We start from the raw sequence: 17,034 nt of genomic DNA, 5'->3' as shown, positions 1-17,034 counted from the left end.
ATGTAGAGATGATCCATATCCAAATAGACAATGACTAGACCAGATACAAAAAGAAATTTAACCCACAACCTTCATAGCAACCAGTATGTGAAGCCAAACCACAACCTCTGTAGCAATCAGCTCCAAAAGTTTAGACTTTGGGTCAATAACGGAAAGTTTCTCTAATTTTTGCATTACCTCCTTAACTTCCAATTTAGGAAAAAGTTGAATCTACTCCTTTAGCCAATCACATAGGATGACTTGCTTCCAGTTAGCCCACTTCCAGCTTCCCCATGCAAAAATGTCTAATCAGAAGGTAATTGAAGCCTTCCCTGTTTTCCTCTATAAAACTTTCCCACTCTTCTGCCTGCCTTTGATTCTCTGCCAAGCACAAGTGATGGGGGCTGCCTGCCTTGTATCATAAGCTCTGAATAAATACTCTTTGCTGGTTTCTATTTGGGTGGTTTTATTTCTTCAATGTATATTTCCCTTCTGATGCCATCGAATCATGAATAGGTCTTTCTCAAGTCTAGGTGTCACTTGGGGCTAAAAGGAAAAGGACTGGCAGAACCCTAAATTGACTGAGAATTAGCCTAGCTAAACTGAGACTTAAACCAAATGAGACTTACATTCGTAAGATTAAATTTTCTAAAACCAGGCAGAGGTTGTGAGCTAAGTTTAAATGAAAAGAAATGTAATATTTGCTGTTTTCTGGGGATGTTCCAATGGTATAAAATATAGGACCTGCATAATAATATGCTGCAGAAAATGTTAATTGTATTGCATATTATTGTGTTTTCCATTTATTTATACCAAACAAAAAAGATCCAGTATTCATTTCTATTCATCAAAAATTTGTTAAGATGTTACTATTTTTGGATACCACAGGTACAAAGAAAAATATAAAGATACCATATGGAGTAGCAGCCTTAGTAAGGGCACAGCCTTCTCCCACTACACATATGTGACACAGGGTATATGATAACACATGTGTGAACAGTATCATTTTTGTCAGAGGTTGCTTATTCCAGACCTCATGACTATTGGAAGAGATGGAGAGTAGACCCCTATAGCTCTCCTCTTAAATTTGTAAGCAGTTCCAATATTTAAAACTAAAAAATTTGGCATATTTTCTCATGACACTGCCACAATAGGTACAAGTGCAATAGAATATCTGAAACTTTTGGATCCAAATATATTACCTGAATAACTCAGAACTTAAGCTGTCAGTCAATGCAGCTCCGAATCCTTTTGAAAGTGAATTTAAGATGAAAAGCAATTTAAGAGTTATATTATTTCCTAAAGCTACTATATTTAATCAAAAGTAACAGTCGAAATAATTAGGAAATAGATATGTAATTTACATAAAAGCTGCTGAAACATATTTTTTAAAGTGCATTTTTTTCTATAGAGCAGAAAGACATTTGAATTTAAGATTTGGAGATTTTGGTTCTTTTTACTCCTGACTTACTTCATCAGGTACTGTGGATTGCCTTTCTTTTCAAACATTTTTATTTTTTCCTTGGATGGCTCTGTGTTTTTACCTGTGATGTAATTCTTTAAAATGGAAAATTATGTAGAAATGGGAGCTGTCAGATTTTATACAAGTAACACATTCTGTAAGAATTAAGAACTAATGGTTAAAATAATATAAAATTTTGTAGGTTTAAATGTGTTTCACCTGTTTGAGCACCTAATATATGCCAGACATTGTACTAGATCCTAAGAGAATACAAGCATGAACATAGGTCTAATTCTCAAGGAACTTATAAGACGTATAGTGAAAGAAAATAATAGTGGTTCTGTTGAGAATGTCTTAATTAATTTCAAGATTTTGGACATATTTTGATAGATATTCTTAAGTATTTGATCCTAATGTAAAAAGGTATTAATTTACAAGTTAATTTTCTATTTGGTTATTTTCAATATATAGAAATACAATTGGTTATTATATACTGACCTTTTATAAAATGACCTTCTAAATTCACTTATTTATTCTGTAGATTCTTTGATATGTACTAGGTAAAAAAAAATTACATCATCAATGAATAATGATAGTTTATTTTTCCTTTCTGATGCTTATAATTGTTATGTCTTTTTATTATCTTACTGAACTAGTTAGAAAATTTTAGTGTAATGTTGAATAGAATTGGTTGATATCTTTGCTGCTTCCTAATCTCAAGGGAAGGTTTGCAATATTTTACCATTGAACATCATGTTTCTTGGAGTTATTTTTTTGTATGTATCATTTTTTAGATTGAGAACACTTTGTTCTCTTACTAAGTTTGGACTAGTCTAGATATTTTATGCACAAAGAACTATACTAATGTGTTTATAAAATACTGCATTAAAGTAATGTGTTTACAAAATTATTGGAATTCCTAATGAGCTGGGCTCTAGGGGGTAACACTAGTGATACTGATTTCAAGAACACACTGCAGTATCTGTAATACAGGGATCAGGAAACTGTTGTTATACCATCATTAACAACCTCTAAATACTCATGTTTTCAATACGCCACTTTCTAGGAGATTCAGCAGCAGGATGATGGTTTCTGCCTTCCAAATGTACCCTAGGTTTGCTTAATTGGCAAAAAGAAATTTATATACAGATCCTTGGTGTCAAGAAGAGGTGAAAATGCCATATTCTGCAGTATAGAAGACATGTAGAGGGAGGCGTAAGATGTCCTGGGTAAACACCATTGACCTAAGGACAATATTCAGTACAGTTTATTCCTCTGATTTTTCAATATTCATTCACCCCCCCCTTATTCTAAATATTTCAAATAGCAAAAGAAACAATCAAAAAGCTTCTGACTAACACAATGTTGCTTTCCTTTATGGAAAGAAAGCTGTACTTACTTTTTTCTACATACAGCCCATCGGTTACTGTATCTATCTCTAGGCGGGTGATGCTCATTATTCTTATATTTATTATTATAATTTGATATCTCTAATAGAAGTAGTAAGTTAAAAAGTCACTATCATCAACATATAGTTAGTATTAGTTGCAATGTATATGTATATGGAAGAATAACAATGGAGTTGTGTTTTACACCTCATTTTTATACTTGGTCATGAGACCACAATTGGATTCTATAACTTTAACCTACTACTCATTCCATGTATCATTTATCATTAGCCAAAACCTTAGATATTAGGTTATTGTCCTGTTATGAGGACACATAGCGGCATTCCTCAGGGGTCTGTGCCCTTTTTGATCTGTGTTGGATTGCAGCAAACTTCTGTTAACATTTAATACTGGACATGACAAATTAGACACCTTCAAACATAAACTGCTCTCCTCTACCATTTATTTTGTGGCAGTAATATTTTTCCTTATGGTATTCAGAATCTGACTACATTCATTTCTTTCTTTCTTTCTTTCTTTCTTTCTTTCTTTCTTTCTTTCTTTCTTTCTTTCTTTCTTTCTTTCTTTCTTTCCTTCTTTTTTGGTTATTGGTTTGTTGGCATGAGGATCCAAAAATGATTAGGTGGCTGTCTGAAATTCCAGTTAGGTGGAATATTTCTCTGTCCCCAGGAAGTAGTTACATTTCTAAACTATCAAAATTAGTCAACCCAGAGTTCTGTGGACAGGAAACAAAATTGCTTGTTGGGCTTTGTGGACGCAATAGTGAGAGGTAGTATTCTCATCTCTATCTCTTGATTTCAAGTTATATATATCCTTGCTATGTCAGTAACCTCATCATCAATTGGTCACTGGTCCAAAGTAAATTGTAGCATGTAGGAAAGCGCCAGTCACAGAAGGTGCTGTCTCCCAGCTGCTGCAACTAAAATGTTAATAAGACCTTGGAGTTTTGCTGCTTAGGTGAAAAGTTATATACTAATACTATGACTCTTCAGGGCAAGAGCTTTTGGGCAGATATTTTATTTATAAGTTTTGTTGTCTGATGCAATATTTTGTGGAATACCATGAAGATCAGTTGTTAATGGATAAGAATGCCTGGTAGGCCAACCAAATTCATACCTGGAATATATCTGTTCAGATGAGAAAAAATTGCTATGTCTTCTGTGAGTATTTTTTTTTTTTGAGTTGGAGTCTCACTCTGTCACCCAGATTGGAGTGCAGTGGCCGCTCCCGGCCACCGCAGCCTCGATCTGCTGGGCTCCGGCAATCCTTCCGCCTCAGTCTTCCAAGTAGTCGGAATTACAGACATGCGCTACCATGCCTGGCTGATTTTTTTTTTATTTATTGTAGAGAAGAGGTCTTGCTGCCCAGGCGGGTCTCGAACCCGCGGTCTCAGGCAATCCACTCACCTCAGCCTCCCAAAGGCGCGGGATTACAGGCTGAGCCACTGAGTCCAGCTGAGTATTTTTTAAAATTTTCTTTCTTTCTTTTTTTTTTTTTGACAAAACTGGAATGTGTCTGGTTTGCCATGGTATTTAGTGTACTTCCTGATCATTATATCCACAAGCACAATGTTATTAATATAGCTAATCAGTAAGATGATAATCGTCTCTAAGGGTGAAATTATGTCAAAGTTCAAGAGCGTTGATACAGTCCTGAGGTAAGACAGTAGAAATGACCCATTGTCTTTGTTAGGGAAAAGTAAACTGATTCTGATATTCCATGTTCGTTGGGATAAAAAACCAGTTTTTTTGAAATATGTAGCTGCATACTAGGCTCTAGGGGCTCTTTGTGTAAAGAAGTTATTCCTGGAATAGCAGTAGCTGAAACTGGAGTCACTGAATGGTTAAGTTTGTCAAAATTGTAACTCTCAAACATCCCTCCATCCTCCATCCTCTGGCATACAAAACAAGCAAGTTAAGTAAGAATACAATAGAAATCACCAATTCTGCATTTTTGAAATCATTAATAATGATACTCTGATTTATTTGAGAACTCTATATCAATTTTATTTTAATATTTTGGTATAAAGGAGCATGTCTTTGGAGCTATGTATGTCATTTCTGGTTTGATGATCATGATAGTACCCATTCCAAGAATCAAAGTGTAACTATGAAAAGTCTTCCACATGCTGAGCAAATCCCCTCCAGCCAGGTACTCTGGTGTTGAGGAAAATTATGGAGTGGTTATTCAGAATCATTTAACTTATTATGAAGAAATAATAGTTTCAAAACATCATTTACCACCTGGAACATGTAACCTGCTAGTCTGATCAGTGAATACATTGTTGTTTGTAGTATAGTTACTTCTTAGTCTGGTATAGCTGGAATCATCTTCATTCAAAGGCCTTGTACAATGGCATAGAAATAAGATTTGGGTGAAGAGCAATGATTCTTCATTGTTTAGAATTAAATGAGACTTCATGTTTTAAAATCTAGACTTTTTGTCTCTCTGTTTGCCTGATTAGATCATATAAACTTCTTTTTTCAAAAACTATGTATTTCATTCTTAGAAATCCTGTATTAGCTTTCTATTATTGCATAACAGACTGCCACAGACTTATCTGCCTAAAAGAATACACATTTTCCTCATAGTTTCCATGGGTCAGGAGATAAGACATGTTTAGTTGGGTGTGTTGCTCAGGGCCTTGCCAGGTACCATAAAGGCATCAGCCAGGCTGTGTTCTCATCTGGAAACTCAATAAGGGAAGAATTCCCTTCCAAATTCATCCAAGTTGTTGTTGGAATTTATTTCCTTTTGTCTGTATGACTGAGGGCAGTAGATTTGTTTTCTATCACTTGAAGTTTGCCTTTGGTTTCTAGAGGCTGAATGCAGTTTCTTGACATAAGAACTTCTGCAACATGACTATGTATTTCAAGTCCACAGAGAAAGTCTCTTGTTTCTCTTATAGTAAGATTCTCTTTTAGTGTGTGTGTGTGTGTGTGTGTGTGTGTGTGTGTGTGCGCGCGCGCGCGCATGCACATGTGTGTGCGTGTGTGTGTGTAGTAATCACGGAGTGACTTCCTATAAACTTTTCCACATAGTGTGCAGTCATGAAAGAGACTTCCAATACCTTTGCCACATTCTATTCTATTGGTTAGAAGAAAGTCTCAGTTCTTAGGGGGAAAGGATTAAACAACAGCATGAATATCAGGAGGTATGGATCATTGGGGTTACGTCAGGGTTTGTCTGACACAGGTGCTGTGTTGAATTAGCCATCCACAGAGATCAACGTAGTTCACATCCAGTTTGTGATCACTACATAGAGATAAAACGGGTCCCTTTCCCATTGATAAGTAGGATTTTGAATCTGATGGCACTCCACATGCCAAAGATATTTGAGAGAAAGTTTATTGCTCAAACAAAGGACTCCTGGGGAGGGCAGGGCAGGCACAAGTAAGTCCCAGTTAACCAGAACTTGCATTGTTTGAATTTTCTCTGGTGTCAAAGGAGGGAACACCCAGGCTTTCTTATCATCTTACCCATGTGTGGAGCAGAAAGAAGAGACATATGAGCTTAAAAACTGACAGCAGTCAAACATCAAAAAATGCAGTCATATTCTTTGTCATAGTACCACATGAATTATTTTCTTGTCTGGATTCTGTTATATAATTGCCTTGTCCCTGGTGATTAAGAGTGGCTGTTGTCATGCTGGAATTCCAACATATTTCTCAAAATCGGGCCCCTATTTCAGTAGCAGAATTTCTCCTCATGAAGGTTGATTCTACAGAGGACAGCCAGTTTTCAAGGTTGTTGGTGCTTCTCTTCACAATGTGTCTCTCAATGCTTTGATAAAGAAAGTGTTCTGAGCCATCTAGAAGACGAGTGAAGAGGTCTTACGTGGTAAATTCATGTGAACAATCCTATCTTCCCGAATTTTTGCATTCTTTCCTCTCTGTCTTACCAGTGAAATTCTGGAACCTCAATTATTAAATGTAGGCCACACTTAAGTTCAATTTTATGCAGTCAATTGAGCAAGTATTAGAGGCATGCCCAATTACTTTCTCTAAGACATTCAGTTCAGAATTTTTGATCCATATAGATGACTTTGACCTGGTCTAAGTTTATGTTCTTCATTTCCTAGACTAGCAGCCTTTGAATCCCTTCCCACATATTTTATCTAAGTTTCTACTGGTGAATACCCGTAACTCAGTGTAGTTCTTTTAATTCCTAAGTTTCAGGAAAATATTTGGCAAATATTCTAAGAATTGCATGGTGAATGTGATGATATATTAAATAGCAATATACTAAACAGCAATATATATAAAGATACAGTGACTGTTATAGAGGAAGAGTAGGGACATTTAATTGAACACAATCAAGTAAATTTTATTTTACTGCAGAATAATTCAGAAGTCTTTCCTTTTGCTAAAGTGCTTAGTGGGTTTCTGAGAAGAGGATTAGGTATGCAACATTTCCCATACATAGCTGACAATGGGACCTATTTTTCCCTGACCCATTTATAGAACCTTGGAAACAATGAAGTAGTGAAAAGAGCAGAACTCTAGGTGTAAGCAAACAGATATTTTTGGCTTGTTTGGTCACTAAGTATCTATTTGGTTTTGGATAAGTCGTTTTATCTGAATGTGCTTTTTTTTTCCATCTGTAAATTGAAGGATATGGGTTACATGGAATCTGAAACCTCTGCCTACCCCAAATTGGATAATTAGAAAGTTTCTTAAAGCGGTCATAAATTATTCTTTCTTGATTTTCATCTATAGGAAGTCTTTTCCCCATCTACAGGAAATATTTTAATAATAATAAAAGAAGACATAGAACAATCTGATATTGTAATAAGTTTTGTATTATATATAAGAGACAGAAAAACCTTTTCCTTTTTGGAGATAATTCAATTACAGACAACTGAGGGCAAGTAAAAACCGAAATAACTTTTTCTCAAGCCATTACTGGCTTAATATTTGACCTGTTTATACTTTTATACAATTTTATCCATATGTTGGAATAATAATACTTAAAATCAGTAAGATGATTTGTAAGAACTGTTTGAAGTCCTAAAGCTCTTTGAATTCTCTTTAATCAGTTAAATTTTTCTTTCCTTTAGATACTGAAGAGTATATTTTTGTCAAAATTAAATCAACATATTTCCAGTCACTTGACTTAGGAAATAAGACCCTGAAGTGATTCTGAATGCTTCTTGTAAATTCTTTTATTTCCCTTCTTTGCTTACCAGAACGAGCATTTCTTTTTATAAAGTGCTCAATAAAACTAGCTGTAAAAACCCTTCTCTGATTAATCTAGAATGAGACAGTCCTCAACTAGTTAAGGGATGTAGAAATTGCTGAGCATAACAGACTTCTACTAAAGATTACGAGTGTAAGACCCAAAGAAAGTAAAAAGCTTCCAGGTGACACAGCTAGTTAGTAGAAAGGTTAGAACTAGAATCTGAATCTCTTTACCACGGTTTTGTAAATACTGTCTTTTTTGGTCAAATAATTCCCTGGCTATTATAATATCCCATGTCACTCTATAACCTCTGTTTCTGTCTGTTTAATTGAAAATTAGAGATTTCAGTACAGAAGCTTTCTTATTCTTAAATTTATATGTGTGTTTTAAAATAGTTGTATTCATGTTTAATAGTAGCCTTTACATTACATTTTAAAATTTTAGATTAAAGGACAAATTTAGTTTGTACAATATCCTACTTCCAGTCACTTGAACTTGGCATTGTCTACATTTTGACAAGAACGGTAGAATTATGTTTACTATACCTGATGAAGTCCTTGATTCTTACTAACAATTTTGGTTTATACTTAGTATGATTATAGGAAAAGAAAAATCATTATGGGCCTCCTGAGTCCTGGTAAGGCTTCACCTCTTCTGAGAAGTATGATTGTGAAAAGAAAAGTCACGCGAAGACAGAGTGTTTGTTTCTAAATCCCATGACATTTGTAAAACACCTAGGTTAGGAGCCAGGATTTATTCAGGGAAGGAAATGACTCTAGTTGATTTCATAAGTAGATAAAAGAGTTGATGGAAGAAATGAGCTTGACCTACAATGGAGCTGGTTGGAGGAACTATTTTTGTAAAATTTTTCTCATAGTATTTATGTATTACTATATTCATAATGTATTCTTTCTTACAGCACCTTTGTAAATGAGCAAATGGGACCCAGGAGGCACATAATGGTTTTCACTTGGTCCAATCTTTTTAACAAAAAAGCCATTTGATATGGAAATTAACATTTTAAGAGAAAAGGTCTCTGATTTTATTAGGAGTTAGAATTGGATGATCCAGGAAAAACATTTATCTGGGGAATCTTTCTTTGAAATAGTCTTTTCTAATCTAGTGAGAGGAGGTATCAGCCCAGGACAATGTTATTTTGTTAGTATTAGGACTCAAAATTCAACATGGCATTTATATTTTCCATTTATCTTTGGTATGGAATTTGGGACAGAAAAAAAAGTTTGTGGACCTGAAGCACCTGAGAATATGCACTTATTCTCAGGACTCCACCATTTTCTTAAGTCCATTGTATAATTCTCTAAGAATGCATGAGTTAAAGAACCTAAATTATAAATTCAAAAGTATGGTCCAGATACCACCTGAGGTTTTTGTTAGAATGCAGATTCCAGAGCTACCCTACTGACTTATTCATATGGAATCTATGCAGTTTCGATGCTGAACCCTCTATTTTTAGAAGGGACTGCTGGACTGCTGCTTATTGCACGTCATAAAGTTTTCAAACACTTGCCCAAAGGCCTATTCTGGCATGCATCTATAAAAAGCTTTCTAAAAGTCCTTCCTTTCTGCAAATAGTTACTAATTTTCTTAGTTGATTTTTGTTCTGAATAGGTTATGCACTCCTTCTATATTATAATCACCTTGACTTCAGATAAAATTTATTCTAACTTTTCACCTGGAGTATTGAATAGTGAAGATACTATTTGAATACTCTGTGTATGTAAAATTTTACCTTAAACTTTTTTCACTTTTTTTCCTGAGGTTTTTTTGTCTCTAAGGAGCTAGAGTTAAAGATCAAGTATGACAATTTGGCAAATCAATAGTACTTTTATTTGTATTTTCTTTTTTAATTTTATAGTTGTGGGGTACATGTGAGGATTTACTACGTAAGAAAATTTCATGCAGGTGAGGTTTGGGCTTCTAATGAGCCCTCTCTCCTCCAATGTGTAGTTGTCTGTCCTCCCATCACCCTTCTTTAGCAGTGTTCATCGTCTGTTTTTCCTACCTTTGTGCTCGTGTCTGGTAATCAAGTCCAGGTATGAGTGAGAAAATACAATCTTCAGGGTTTTTTTTTTGTTTGTTTCTGTTATGGTTCACTTGGAATGATGGTCTCTAGCTGTATCCATATTGCTCCAAAGGACATGATATTGTTCTTCTTTTTGGCTGTGTAGTATTCCATCATGTATATGTACCACATTTTCTTTATCTAGTCTATTTTTGATAGGCGTCTGGCTTGATTCCATGTTTTTGTTGTTGTGAATAGTGCCACACTGAATATACACATGCAGGTGTCTTTTTGGTAGAGCAATTTATGTTCCTCTGGGTATATTTCCAGAAGTGGGATGGCTGAATCATATGGTAGCTCAGTTTTTATTTCTTTGAGAAAATTCCACAATGTTTTCCACAAAAGTTGAACTAGCTTACAATCCCACCCACAGTATAGAAGTATTCTGTTTTCACTGCAGCCTTGCTGACACCTGTTGTGTCTTTACCTTTTAATGATAACTATACTGACTAGTATGAGGTAGTATCTCATTGTAGTTTTAATTTGTATTTCTCTGATAATTAATGAGGCTGAACAATTTTTTATATGTATGTTGACTGCTTGAATGCCTTCCTTTGAGAAGTGTCTGTTCATGTCATTTGCCCATGTTTTAATGAGGTTATTTGTTTTTTGTTCCTATCATTTCACTTGAGTTCTTTGTAATTCCTGGAAGCTAGGCCTTTGTTGAATGTGTAGTTTGCAAGTATTTTTTCCCATTCTGTGGGCTGGCTTTTTATTCTCTCTTCAGCAAAAAGAACAAAGTCGGAGTCATCACATTTCCAGACTTCAAGTTTTACTACAAGGCTACAGGAACCAAGATAACATGGTAGTGTTACAGAAACAGACACATAGACCAATGGAATAAGACAGAGAATCCAGAAATAAAACCATAGACCGTCAACCAACTCATCTTTGACAAAGTACATGACAAACATCAAGGAAAGCAAAACATATTTAACAAATGGTGTTGGGAAAACTAACTAACCACATGTAGAAGAATGAAACTAGATGCCTACCTATCACTATATGAAAAAAATTAACTCAAAATAGATCAAATACTTAAATATTAAATCTCAAACTATAAAAATCTTAAAAGAAAACTTAGGGAACAGCCTTCTATACATAAGAGTAGGCAATGAATTTACAGCCAAGTCCTCAAAAGCAAATGCAGTAAAATATAAAATTGACTGAAGTGATTTTGTCAGACTAAAAAGTTTTTGCACAGCTAAAAGAAACCATCAAGAGAGTGAAGAGACAATGCATAGAATGGGGGGAAATATTTGCAAGCTATGCATTTGACAAAGTAATTATTAAAATATTGTTTCAAGTAAAAAGAAAAAATATTGAATTAGTTATTTTGAGAATTGATTCATAGAACAGTACTTTTTAATATAACCGTTTTAGATACAGTTTATTTAAAAATGTATTTGTCTTTTTCTTCTTTTAAATAAGGTAGACCAACTCCACAAACTTAAAACTTGAATTTGAAGTTAGCAAAGCTCTGTAAATGAACATATGTTGAAAAGAAGTAAGTTACATTTAAGAACATAAACATTATATTTGAATTTTGGCAAGTGAATGTGAGTGCTAATACTCTCAAGCTTAACTACAGATAGTTTAGATTTTTATGAGATAAACTCTGCTCCTAACTACAGATTCCGAGGATTTTCTTTAAACTAAAAAACTCACAAAGAGAGAGAGAGAGAAAGAGATATCTTCTGTAGCTTGAGTTTAAAATAAGGAAGTGTTAATGAGAAGGCAGTTGTCTTACAGACTGAAAGATAACAATTAATACTGAAGTAAGCCAGGTTCGGTGGCTCAGCCTGTAATCCTACACCTTGGGAGGCTGAGGTGAGTGAATTGTCTGAGCCTATGGGTTCGAGACCCGCCTGAGCAACTTGGCGAGACCTCATCTCTACAATAAATCAAAAACTAGCCGGGCGTGGTAGCGCGCACCTGTAGTTCCAGCTACCTGGAAGGTTGAGGCGGAAGGATCGCCAGAGCCCAGCAGGTCGAGGCTGCGGTGGCCGGGAGTGGCCACTGCACTCCTGTCTGGGCGACAGAGTGAGACTCCAACTCAAAAAAAAAAAAACAAAAAACCTAAAGTAAGTCTTGTAATTTTTGCTTCTTCACTCTTCATTGCAGATCTGGGAGCAAACCAATCTCTTAATTATCATCATTGGTTCGTTGTGGGACCAAAAGAAATGAAACGATCTGACCATTGTTCATTGCTTCCCAAACTGGCTTAACTATAATCACCTTGAGTACATATTAAAAATGTAGATTTTCAGGTTGCCCTTCTGCAGATTTTGATTTTTTTGTTCCATGACAGAATTTTAAGAATCTGAATTTTTATAAAAACATGGCACTCTTATGATCAGATATGTCTGGGAAACACTAAGTCTTTTTTCTTCTTGGTCAAAATTCACCTTTTTAAATAAATGAAATTTATACTTCAGAAATGACAAATTCTTTTAATTTTCATTTCAACTTTTTACTTCTTCAAGCTATTGAACTAGATTTTTTTGTGTGTGATAAAGCCAGGTTTGTGTTTCTGCCACTTAGTATGAATTAAATCAAGTCATGTAAACTCTTGCCTATAATTTTATTTATTCTATTTTACAAATATTTCTTTATTGTCTCTTGTGTGCTTGAATTTATAAAAGGAGGATATCAAGGCAGATGATCTTTTAGGTCCCTCTCAGCTCAAAGATACTATGAACAGAACTTAACTTTTTTTTTCTTAGAATATGTTCTTTTTTATTTTTGCTTTTATAATTCTTTTTAAATAATTGTTTTATTTTAAAAAATGTGGAGTACAAATCAGGGTTAGGTACATATATGGTCATCATACAGGTAAAGTGTGGGTACCCTTATTGATGTTATGTGTCCCTCCCCTGAATAAGTACTTGAGATATAGTGAACTTTGTCTTTTCTTTTACATTGGCAGGTTGTGCCCATGACACACTCTTGGGTTTTGACCTGCAGTTTAAATCATTGATTCTTATGTGTAAATACTCCAGTAAACTTGAATGGATGTATGTCTATTTGTGGGTTATCTGTTGAACAGTAAATCTTTTGTATATTCCAAAAAATTCCTGGCTAGAAGTTTCAAGAAATCAATATTTTGGTAAAATGTTCTCTAGCAGCTGGGATGACCTTCAAATATTATCCAGTTTTTGGTCAGTGATAGAATAGTGAAATGTGGATTTATTGCATTTTCTAGTCCAGGCTTTGTCATATAGTATTTTTAGCATTTAAAATAAAAGCAATGAGATCTGCAAGATTTGGTGACCTTGAAAGTGACAATAAAAGAATAATTGATAACCTACATCTTCAGAAGTAGGATATCTAACAAGAAGCAAGAAAACAAGATGTTTTAAAATCTCAAAGTTGATTTTTTTATATCACAGTCTTTCCAATTCAACATTCTACAAGATTCCTTTTGAGTGGCTTCTTTGTGCCAAACGCACTGGGAATACAAAAGAATAAAATTGACTCTCCTACCTTCAAAAAAAAAAAAATACTCATTTTTAAAAAAACTTTAAATTCTACTGGGGTCATCAGGCAATTAATTAAAAACAAAGAGTATTATATAGTTCATTAGAAGGTGTATTGTGTATTCGAGAGAAATCAACAGAAGAGGAGGGTTGGGAGTGTTGGCAAGCGGGGCATTGGGTTGCTCATGACCCTGAATGGTCTTACAGAGAAATCTATTCAGCAAAGCACTAAAAATTCTCACTCGAAGCAAGTGAGGATTTGAGCTACAGTGACATCTGTAGCAAGGATGTTCCAGGCAGAGGGAAGAACACGTGTAAAATCCTGAGGTTGGTGATTTCTTAGAACTTCTAGGATTTTAGAGGGAGTGGAGTAGGGAAAGCACGGGGAGAATATAAGATATGAGGTCAGAGAAATAATGGATTAGATCATGTAGTATGTTGTAGGTCATTGTAAGGATTTCAACTTTTACTCTGAGGGACTTGGGAGCCCATTGCAGAACTTTGAGTAACTGACTAAAGCTTGCTAGTCAGTTAATAAGATTGCCAGGACTACTGCATTGCTATGTGTGCTTTCTATGGTTTTCTTGCCCCAGTCTCTGCCATATGTGACATGTTGTACCCTTGCACATAATGTAAAGCTAATAAACCTTCGCAAGATATTTTCTGCCATATCACAATCATGAAGCAATGTGACAATGATGAAACTAGTGACATTCATATATCAGAGATTTTTCATTGGCCGAAATAGTCACTTAAGTATTTTATATATATTTGCATATTTTTGTATATTTGTATTTGTTTTTATTTTAAAAGATCTATTAGGTTTCTACTAAATCTTTATTAGTGTATTTTTGTACTTATATTTTACTTGTAATACATTGCATTCATGATTAGAAAATGAAAAGATAGAAGAAACGAAAAATGGTAAAGTTTATTTTTAAAAATAAAAAACATTTACCTGAATTGTATAATATTTTAAATGTTTGAATATTTTTTGTGACTATTATATTCATTGTTGAAAGTGTTTAAGACAGGATGTTAATAATAATAGGTATTTTAATTAGATTGATTTAGAGAACTCAATCTTAACTGCTAACAGAAATTTAAGAAAATATTCTGTTATGTCCATGATATTCAAACTAAGTTTATAAATTTAGCATTCATTTAGAATTGATGAAGATTTATTTTATTTTTAGAAATAGTATAACCACAGTTTTCTTTACTTCTTAGTAAGGATTTGCAAGGGTATATTAAATTTAACGTAAGCTACTGGATATGTTTTAAAATCTGCAGAGCAATAAAACTTTAATGTATTTTCCAACATGAAAAGCAAAGCCTCATTTCCATATAAAGTTTAATAAAAAGGATTCTTAGATTGTACAGAATGGAATCATTTCGTTAGAAGTTTTCTTTCATTTTTACTAGAAAAATTTATATAGATTTGAATAATGACTCATTTAATTAGAAAAGAAATCTTTTTTAAAAAAACTGTCTTTATTCATGAACTACTATATGTACTAAAACATATAATAAGGTATATGATACTAATTTCAAATTAAAGCAAACATCCAGGGAAGCTTAGAAAGTTAATTGGCTTTATTTCTATTGTTTAATTTTACAGAATAATGGCTTTTATAGAAATTTTATCTTTTTTGTGTTGATGTTAACCCCTCTCATTTTCACCTTAAACTTTTCCATTCATTTGAATACCAAAACTAGGCAAAGGAGGTATAAATTGGTGGGGCATATTAGTAAGGTAAACCAATTTATACATATGTCTGTGCATTTGTGTGTGTGTGCATGTGCACGCATGTGTGTTTGTGTGTGTGTATATATATATGTGTGTGTGTATACATATATATATGCCATTTTCTAAGAATACATCTTGTTGCATAAATATTGTCTGATCCCACCATATGTTGTTTTAAATACAAAGCACATTTTTCTGTCTGATATTTCCTAATCTTGCTACAACAATGTCAAATGCTTCCAATTTTTATAGACTTCAGAGAATGTTTTTCAGAAACACCCAGTAATTTATTTTTACATTATTTTGTAGTATAGAAAGATTACCTCACCATTGTTAACAGATGTTTTTTCTCTACAGTGGTTTGCTATTATTTCATCAAACACAAAGATGCAAAGAAATGCAACAAGAAATATACACTGTTTTCTCTCATAACATTTATCACAATCAATACAATATCGGGGCATACTAATACTGTTGCGGTCCTTTGAGGATGGAAATGTCTGTAGTGTAGCAATGATGCTGTGAGCTGGTGCCAGGACAGATTCATGGAAACACTTAACGATAATACTGCTTCAGGAGAGGCAGTAATGGTATAAACAGGGCAAAGGAAATACCAGCATTGCAACAGATGCAATTGATTATATGCCTTGGGGAATATTCCACTCATTTATTTTAAGGCCAGTCCATGTAAATCAAAAGACGGTGATGTTGTCAGTAAGACATATCACAGAAGTCATAATATGCGATGACAGTGCTGCTGCGTTACTGACACAGCAGATCATGCTTTTGGACGTGAGAATCCATCTGAAGCAACACTCTTGCACTGCCAATTGTAGAAAATAATCTGATTTAATCATCTCAAACACCACAAACCGTGATATGACTTGTTCCAAAAAATATAAAGTGATAGAACTACTTTAGGTAAAGTTAACTTATACATTTGAACTTGGTCTTAAATCTCTTTCTCACTAAGGAAACAGTAATTTTCAATAACATTCATACTTGTCATTCTACATTACACCAATACATTGGACAGTAAAATAGTTATCTGTGGAAAATAATTCTTCAAAATCAGGGCTTCAAATTACATGTTCTCCAGGAGAGATGCTTTCAGCACAGGAGAATTTGCTTCATGAAGACAAAGTGTCTTTTCCTTATTTCTGCCTAAGTGGGTATTTTCAGAGTTAAACATTTCTCTTCCAATGTCAGAGTTAATAGATTTGTGCCAGACTAGGAAAGCCATGTAACATTTCTCTAATAAGATGCAGGGATAGCACAGAGATTAGGAAAAACAATTTGCATTTTCTTTTATCTTTTTCTGATTGAAAGATCCAGCATACCCCAGATTCACCTTGAAAGTATTAGAATGGCCAATTGGTTCTTTGAAAACTGGGGCTTAAAGGGAATTGCTAAGCATTTCAATTGATGAAGGAATGAGAAGTCTTGTAATTAATGCTAATTTATGGCCTCACTTCTATGAAATTACACATTACATGCACATTAATTATGATTAGCATTCCTTCAATGACTAGCAGAGGAAATCATAATGATTTGTTACTTATTATACAAAGCTGTCACACAATCTTTTGTAAAAATTAAGCTTCACTTGCCCAATGGATAAAAAAAAGATGATAGAGTCTGGTATGACTCCTTTTACTAGATAGGTCATAAAATATGCAAGTACCAAATGA

This window comes from Carlito syrichta, unplaced genomic scaffold (genome assembly GCF_000164805.1).
Source record: "Carlito syrichta isolate Samal-C Ts95f unplaced genomic scaffold, Tarsius_syrichta-2.0.1 Scaffold89687, whole genome shotgun sequence".
Lineage (NCBI taxonomy): Eukaryota > Metazoa > Chordata > Mammalia > Primates > Tarsiidae > Carlito > Carlito syrichta.
The sequence above is the reverse complement of the archived record's forward strand: the minus strand, read 5'-3'. Positions refer to the sequence as shown.